Here is an 8,641-nt window from a genome sequence, read left to right as displayed (position 1 = left end):
TCTAGCCATAAGTTGCAACATCATATCCATTCGCATATCCATTTGCCTATTATGTTCCTATTGCATCCGCTGCCCCTCCTCTAATGAACTTAGTAACCTAAGCATTTCATTTTCTTGATCTAGGCCGGTACTCCTATCATCTCGGTCACCCATATTGCTGTCTTGTTCAAAGAATGTCTCCTTTGTGTTTGTATGATAGAGGATGAACTATCTTGTTTGTTATGCGAGTCCGAACTCCCACTTTGCCTTGCTTTGGTATTGTAAAAATTATAAAGCCCTTTTTCGTATGCTCAATCATAGATGTTGAAGATCTCCATAGGATGGTAGGACTTATAGCTCTGATACCACTATAATGGACACCTAGGAATGCCCAAAAGTTGAACCAAGGCTGAGATTCTATTAATGTTGCGAATGCTACAATCAATTAAAAAGAGATGTATTCCAAAGGCCAAACCCTAAGGGAATGACGTCTAGAATGTTACAACAGAGAATGAACGTCCTCTATTGCCAAAAAAAGGAGTGTGATTCACACATCCAAGCTCTTATCAAATGCAAGTCATAACCATCCCATGATCAGCAATATGACTTTCAGCCCTATTTATCCTTTTCTTCATCCTTTTGGAAGGAACTAAAACATTAATTAATTGCAAGAGCTAGAAGCTTCCTCCTTCCAATAAATAATGCATTCTCTAGAAATTCCTCCCTGGCAATAATTAATTAAATCACGAGAGGCTTCCATCCTTCCAATAATTAATACATACCCTAGAAGCTACTCCCTTGTAATTAATAATTAAATTAATTAAATATGAAGTCACCTTTTAATTTTTAATTGAATGACTTTATAAAAAAATAATTTGATTTCTTCTTATCCTCCACTTAGACTTTGGAGAACGTGAAGGCCAAAAGATGGGATCATTACACACATCAATACTCCTATTTAGACCAACATAGACTTTAGTGAAATAAGTGACAACCCATTTCCCTATTTTCTCTTGTTCTAATAAAGTATTGTTGTTACTATCCTACAAGGAAGTGGTAGTATTTCTTTTTTATACTTTGAGGCCAACCTATAGAAAAAATGTGGTATTATTAACTCCGTCTGTAAACTATTGGGTCCTAGACCTTTACTTCCAATACATTTACTCTTTAGCTATGACATCCTTCCATTGTGTCATACAATCCTCTTCCTCCTTAAGAGTATCAATAGACAAATCTTCCTTAGGTATGCCATTTTGAAGCCCCTCCATTTTCAACTCAATCTTCTCCTTTTTCTAAAAAAATACATGAATGAGGTTTTTCCCCACTTGAGAACATTTCTCCACACATTCTCTAGTTTAGTAGCCAATATATACATGGTCTCACCTTCAACTCTAACATTCCACCATTTTTCAACAATTGACCAAAGTTAGGGTGTGACTGTCACATAATCGAATATTTGCAGGGCTTGGGACCACAGAAGAAATGATTAGACCATTTAAGTAATAGTAGAGCATGATCTAAGATAGTTTTAGGGAGAGTTGTCATAGTAGAGGAAATGAGATGTTGCCAATCTATTGAAACAAGGAGTCTATCCAATTTGACTTGAATTAGCTCATGTCCTTTCCTATTATTTGAATAGGTAAATGGGGATCCTTGCAAGTCTATGCCAATAAGATCATTAAGATTTATAAAATTTTCCAGATCCTACGAAGTTATTCATTCCTCTAGCTTCTTAAAGGGGTAAAGAGGAGAATTAAAGTCTCCCATACATAAAAAATTTATTTCCTCTATAATTATTCATGAAGTAGGAGATAGCCTTCCAAGTCTCAAGTTGGTCTAGTATGTTATAAATCTTCACTTTTTAAAATTTCTAAATTTTCTTTTTGTTAAATCTTATGTTGATATGCAATTTTTTGACAGTAGGCAAGTCAATAGTTTTAAATTAGAACTAAAGCATTCATTTTTTTTACTATCATGTTTTGCACTTTGCATGACTTTTCATAAATATAGATAATATTATAGAAAGTTATGTTTCTTTTTAAGTGAATAATTAATTTCAACTGTTTCCTTAAAATTACTTATTTTTTCAAATAAATATGATTTTATTTTCAAGTGACCAAATTTTCAACCATAGAAATAACTATTAAATGAAACATAATAAAGACATAAAAACTAACTAAAATAAAATAATGATTAATAAAAATTAATAAAATATAATAATATAAATGTCTCCACTATCTAATAATCTTTCTTAACAAATATAGAACAATAAAACCTTTTTTTTGGATAGAGGTAAAAATAGGTTTTATAAATCCAATAAAATTTGATATATATAGATAGATAGATAGACAGATAGATTTAATGATATATTCTATATGAAAACATGTTAACTATAATAGATATATATTATATAAAATATATTACACTTATATAAGAAAATGTTTACAACATTAACATAAGAGAGAAATCTTACAACTAATCAGCTTTATAATTAAATATATTTATTTATTTAAGATCAATTCAAGAATGACATTATAATTCAAGATGAATTAAGAGCCTTCCAAAATTATGTTTCATACCACTTCTATTGGGACGAAAAATAAAACTTTTGAAGTGACCAAAGATTCAAATATTCATTATATTCAAAGCAATGCCCTATTCTTTGATTTATAGTTTAATCGATGTCCGGAAGTAGTAAACATATATGTGATGATCAGATTATTGTAGAATTTGATGAGAATATCAAAGAAATTTTGTAACCCTTATTTTTCAAACTGCAACTCGAACTAGTAACTAAGAACATAAATAACATGACAAACAAATGACAATGTCAATTAAACAATCTAAAGTTTAAAACAAAATGCAAATAGAGTGAAATGTAAGACCGCGAACTTACCAAACATTAATAGGAAGCCACCAAAATTAACTATTGATATTTTAAAATCAAATATTTACACACCATTTTTTCAATTGATTTAAAATGTTTATAGATATAGGATTCTCCTGCATCAGGCACGCACCATTCCACTATTAACATAGGGTTTACACAGGTCATCCTTGAACTGAAGGTATCTAGATAGGTTGGTTTTCAAAATTTACAACTGCCTTTTCCCGAAGAAAAAAAGTAGGATAAGGCTATTCTCACTATCTAGAAGTCTCTAGGAAGGAACATTAATGATAAAAGAATTGGATATAAAATAGTGAATTGTCTCATTCACTCTCTATGCCTTCTTATCCTTTTTATCTATAAAGAGTGTTGCTAGTTAATTGCAATTGAACGTGTAGACTGCAACAACTGAAACCACATATAATCTATCTGCATGACAACCATTATAAATGCATTAATTTGGAATTTCTGATAAGAGAAAGTCAAGTTGTAAACATGATTATAGATTAAGCGCGTGTTCTAGCGATAATTTCATGAACAAAACAATCAATATTCTTATCAGAAGACCCATCTTTCACCATTGCTGTCTTTGCTAATGTCTTCCACCGCAGAGCATTCTTCCTCAATTCCAAACCTTCATCACTTTCCATGACTCTTTTAACAGATCCCTCCACCTCATCCCTCCCAACTAGTCCATCTCTTAATTTATTCAATCTTATTCCTGTCTTCCACAAATCTTCAATATACTTAGAATTAGTTGTTTGATCAGTCCACTGATCAATAGTTAAGACAGATAACCGTGATGCGAGGCTTTCTAATGTAGAATTCCACCCACAATGTGTAATAAACATACTCACCGATGGATGATTAAGCACTTGTATCTGTGGACACCATGACACAATTAGCCCTTGATCTTTATTTTCCTCAAGGAACTCCTCTAGAAAATCTTGTATATTATTGTTTTCTTCATTGTTATGATCAGGATGAATGACCCACAAAAAGGAGTAGTTGCTGGCCTTCAGCCCAAGGGCTATTTCTATCATCTGTTCTTTGGAAAGTACAGCAAAACTGCCAAAGGAAACATATACAACAGTTTTGGGTTTCTTCTTATTGAGCCAATCTATACAGTTTGATGTTTTCCAAAGTGTGTAACCACGTCTTGGTCTTGAGGATCGTTTCTATCTAGGAAAGCTGAGGGAACAAGAGGGCCTACTGTTCTAATTGGAACGAGTGGATCCATAGATTGTATCTCTGCCATTTCCAATTCATTAAAGGAGTTTCCCAGTATCCATGTGGCCTCAGAAACTGTATTAAATTGGTTCAGCACTAATTGTGACAATGATATATATGTATTTGAAGGCTGTAGAAAGGATGGTAAGTTTGATTGACATAGTTGTGGAAGCCCTGGTATTTCTATAACATCTCTCAAATTCTCTGCTTCATCTTTTTCTTTCGCTAAATAGAAAAAAACATTATAAAGTTTAAAATCAGTTTCTGAAAAAATTCAAGAAAACAGAGAAACATATGAAAATGAATAACTCATATTTTTTAAGAGTTTTAATACTACCCATGTCTAATCACATGGTGCCTTTTTTCCCAGCAAACGACCCCATTATAATTCTTTTCTTGGAAGAATTTAGTATCAAACATTTTCAGTATATACATAATAATAAAATTGTGCGTAAGAGCAGAATGGGGAAATAAATGGAGGAGTGCAATCCTCAACGAACCATCTTGAACTAAGTACAATGTAAACAGATATGCAATTAGATATATTAAATTATAAAAATATTATAATTTCGTCTATAATTTTCTGAAAATCTTGAATATTTTAACAATATTCTATGAATTACAAATTGTATCCTTATAATTGACTTGAAGAAGACAATTCAATAAAGAAAACCATATTCTTGAATATGGCCTTTTTGACTAATGTTTTTTCTTCTTCTAGACTGGACAGAGTTATTTATTTATTTATTTTTATAAAAAAATAAAACTGTAAATATAAAATCAAAATGTCAGTATTTGGATTAAGATAAGCTTACCCAACCCTGTATAAAAGTGATAACAGATAGAATAGACTGCACATGACTGCGTCCAGAAGAACGCTGAAGGAATATTGAATTTGTTTGCAATACGAGGAACCCAATCTAGAAGAGAGCCATAAACAATACAAGACACTTTTTCACCTTGAGAATTGAGCCTTTCTATGAACTGCTGAAATGTAAAACCTCCCACCTTTTTCAACAAAGCAATTCTTATTTCTATTTCCTTCGTCTGCTCACAATCAAGAGAAATCCCATCTGAAATTGTTTCAATTCTGATATCTTGCAAAATAGTCGTCACATGAGCAGCAGTAGATCCTTCTTGAGCTTTTGACATTCGCTCTCTAACTCTCTCTGTGGTGATGAAGGTCACATGAAGGTTTCTGCAAACAAGCCGCTTTGCAAACTCCATTAATAGATTCATATGACCCTGGGCTGGGTATGGGAAGACCACTACATGAGGTTTCTGCTGATCCAATGACCCCATCTTTCAGTTGGATACATGACACCACTTCATTGTACTTATAAGTAAATTGCAAGGGAACGGCAAACCATGTGCAATATTTTTGTTTTTAGAAAAAATGACAAGTAATCTGATGGAAGTGCTTACGTAAATGTTACAACTTATCAGATCAGTGCTTTGTCTCTTTCCTGGTTACAAACTGAACGACATAATGGTCGATGATGTTACTTAAAAAGAATAAAAGCTTCGTCACTGTTATGTCATTCAATCGACGGTGCAATATCAGTAATGCTTTTGGCTAATTATTATTTTCCAATTCTCAATAATGTGGCATAACCCGTTCTGAAAGGAAAAAATGCTCCTACATCAATTTACTTTGTAGTTTTTCTAAATGTAGATGAGATGGTAAAGTTGGGTTCTGTACTTTTTTTCTCAATTAGTTTTATTTATATTCACTTGATAGAATTAAGATATTTTCTTTTTTCTTTTTATATTTTTTGGTTTCTTTATTCGCATTTAGAATGTATTTTCTATTCACCTACAATCACTTCTATGTATCTAAATCATTATAGAGAATTCCAAATACTTAGCAGATAGTTTTAGGTGGTTTAAATTTTTATGTAGACACTTTGACATTTAAATATTGTTGATCATTATTAGGCACTCCTGCACCATACCCCCTTATGAATTAGAGCTCAAGTTTCCACTTTAAATGAGTTCTTTCAAAGTATTTTCATGCATTATAATAGTAATCTCATCCATCCAAGTATCATCATCATTTTGGAAGCCTTTTAACTTGACAAGATAGTGGTTTTATTTTTTTCTCTATGTTTGTTTAGTCACCTTGGTGTCTAGAATGGTGTCTTGTCACTAGGGGTTGACTTGGAGGCAAGTCCTTAATCCATTCTTCATCCTCTTCTTGTTGTACATCGTCAAAGCTTGTAGCAACTTATAAGGAGTTAAATTAGAGACATTAAAAGTAGGTTATATAATAGTAATTGGTGTCAAGAATATTTTATATGCATTCTCTCCAAATATTTGTATGATGGTAAATGGACCAATAATCCTCATCTATAGTTTTTTTCTATTTGTCTTTAGTCAATTAGAATATTTTGCATGATAATAACCAATGGTGTTTTTGCAAACCTTATTATTGGTATCTCCAAAATCTAGACCATCCTTGTAGAGATCATTTAGGGAATCTATCCTCATGTCTTGTAGTTGAACTTATTGCACTAGATTGATCCTTATATTGGGTGCATCAACCATTGTGTTTGACTATCCCATTTAGTTCTTTATTGTCAATGTTTATGCCTACAATTACTCTACTTATTTCTTACTCCTATAACATAGTTTTTCCTACCCATTCAAATAGCTTAGTGTACGATTATTTGGAAAATAATAAATTCTTAGGTGTGACATGTCTCCATTTCTTTAGGGCTTGGACCATCACTTAACGCTTTACGTCATATGTTCTATCTTTATTATTGGCTTGATTCAAATTTTTAGAGAATAAAGCTACTCATCTACCTTCTTGGCTAAGGATATACCTAATTTTTAAATTAATAGCATCAGTTTCAAGAGTAAACAACTCATTGCAATTAAGTAAAAGAAGAATGGGACATTGCACTACACTAGTTTTTAGATACTCAAAAGCCTTATCTACCTCAAAATTCAAAATAGTTTGTTTCTTCTAACCTCCTTTTATTGTGTCCAACATGTATGCATAGATATGAAGTTGTATTTATTTATAAATTTCCTATAGAAGGTTAGTAATCCATGAAAGCTTATAACATGTTGCAAGAGCACCTAGGGAATATGCCAAGTTTCCTACACATTTTTGGCTTGTAGTGGTCCTGTCCAGACCACATGAATAAAGGCTATTTGATAAATCTCCAAGTGAGTTAGTTTTTCTCAAAATAGGTTTTTGTGGTGTTTGGGTCCTCAAGTTGTCACTATGTTGGTGAAATTGCGTGAAATACTTGTTAGAGCCTAGAATGGTCAAATGTTGACCAAGATTCCATGAGGATGGGAAACATTAAATAACATGTTAAAAGCTGTAAATTCATGGAAATAGGTTCATCTAATCATGTTTGAGGTCATGGAGCTTTTAGATGCACAATAGTGCAATAGTTACACTTCACAACTTTGTAAAGTTTTTTTATTAAGGAAAATATGTTTTAACAGGGCCTTGAAACCCAAACAAAATAAAGTTTAGACAAAAAGAGATCGCTTAAAGTAACAAAAGAAACTAAAAGAAAACATTAGAAACTTCTTCCCACATAAAAGGACAGGAACCATAAAAAAGCCACGGAGACAATACAAAGAACTAGGTAGTCCAAGAAAACTTTGTAATCAGTTGGGAACCTATGGGATCTATTGGTTTAGATGGGTAAGAGGTATTTAAGATCAATACAATTAAGTTTGAGGGGTTGGGATATGCATTGCACAAATTTGGTATTGGAGTAAATAGAAAACTAAGACATTTTTATGATAGTTTTTTGATTTCACCCTTCATCCACACCTTTAATGCATTGATAGGATTATTTTTTTCAAGTGGTATGAAAATGTTTTGAATGTTTTTTCTTTGGTAAATATTATGAGTTTTTTTGATCAGTTTCATTACTAGTTAACAAAATCTTTTTGAAGTTGCCAGTTTGCTGGTCTATACAATGTAATCAACAAAGAAACCTCTATATCTTGAATTCCATTGGTGGAACCGTGATGAAATTTTGGAATAAATTAATAGACTATATAATAAAAGTAAATATTCATTCTAGTCTTGTTTTTCTAAGGTTTTCTATTTTTATCAAGAGGCCCTAAGCTAGTTTGCATACACAACTAGGCAATGAGATCATCAAATAAGTACTTGAAAGGAGCATTGAATGGGGTGTTGGGTGCAGCCTAAGTTCATGGAAGGTTGTGCGAAATGAGTGAAGGTAATTTATTCTAGAGGAGAAGTCATTTTTAGCCCATTTGAGTGGTGAAAGAATAAATCTTCTTGGTTGTTGTCCATACAAACAAGAAACCCTTGCAAAAATTAATATTTTTGGGCATCACTTGTATGGATGACCTAGGTGATGGAGAACTGAAACATATTCAAGGGAAGACAAAAGGGTACCCTAATAATAATTTTTTTTGATATTTCCTTAAAGGTTTTGAGGAGATAGAAGCCAAATGTAAGTTTTGGAGGCATAATTGGCTACTAGTCCTAGTAGCCCTCCTAACTATGCAATCAACAAGTTTATTGGAAACCCAATACTCCAA

The 8,641-nt window shown here is 32.3% G+C and overlaps 1 pseudogene across 1 annotated transcript; it reads right to left on the bottom strand.

Annotated features, from left to right (window-relative positions):
- Nucleotides 1–3,309: 3,309 nt before the first annotated feature.
- On the bottom strand, nucleotides 3,310–5,398 carry LOC149555988 (UDP-glycosyltransferase 74E1-like; annotated as a pseudogene). Its single transcript, XR_016365343.1, has 2 exons — nucleotides 4,912–5,398; nucleotides 3,310–4,321 (listed from the first exon to the last, which is right to left on the bottom strand). The product of XR_016365343.1 is annotated as a UDP-glycosyltransferase 74E1-like (transcript).
- Between the last annotated feature and the right edge of the window lie 3,243 nt (nucleotides 5,399–8,641).

This window comes from Cupressus sempervirens, chromosome 5 (assembly GCF_028749045.1).
Source record: "Cupressus sempervirens isolate cs-2001-9-10 chromosome 5, ASM2874904v1, whole genome shotgun sequence".
NCBI classification, from domain to species: domain Eukaryota; kingdom Viridiplantae; phylum Streptophyta; class Pinopsida; order Cupressales; family Cupressaceae; genus Cupressus; species Cupressus sempervirens.
Note: the sequence above shows the minus strand (reverse complement) of the source record. Positions and strands in the feature narration are given on the sequence as shown.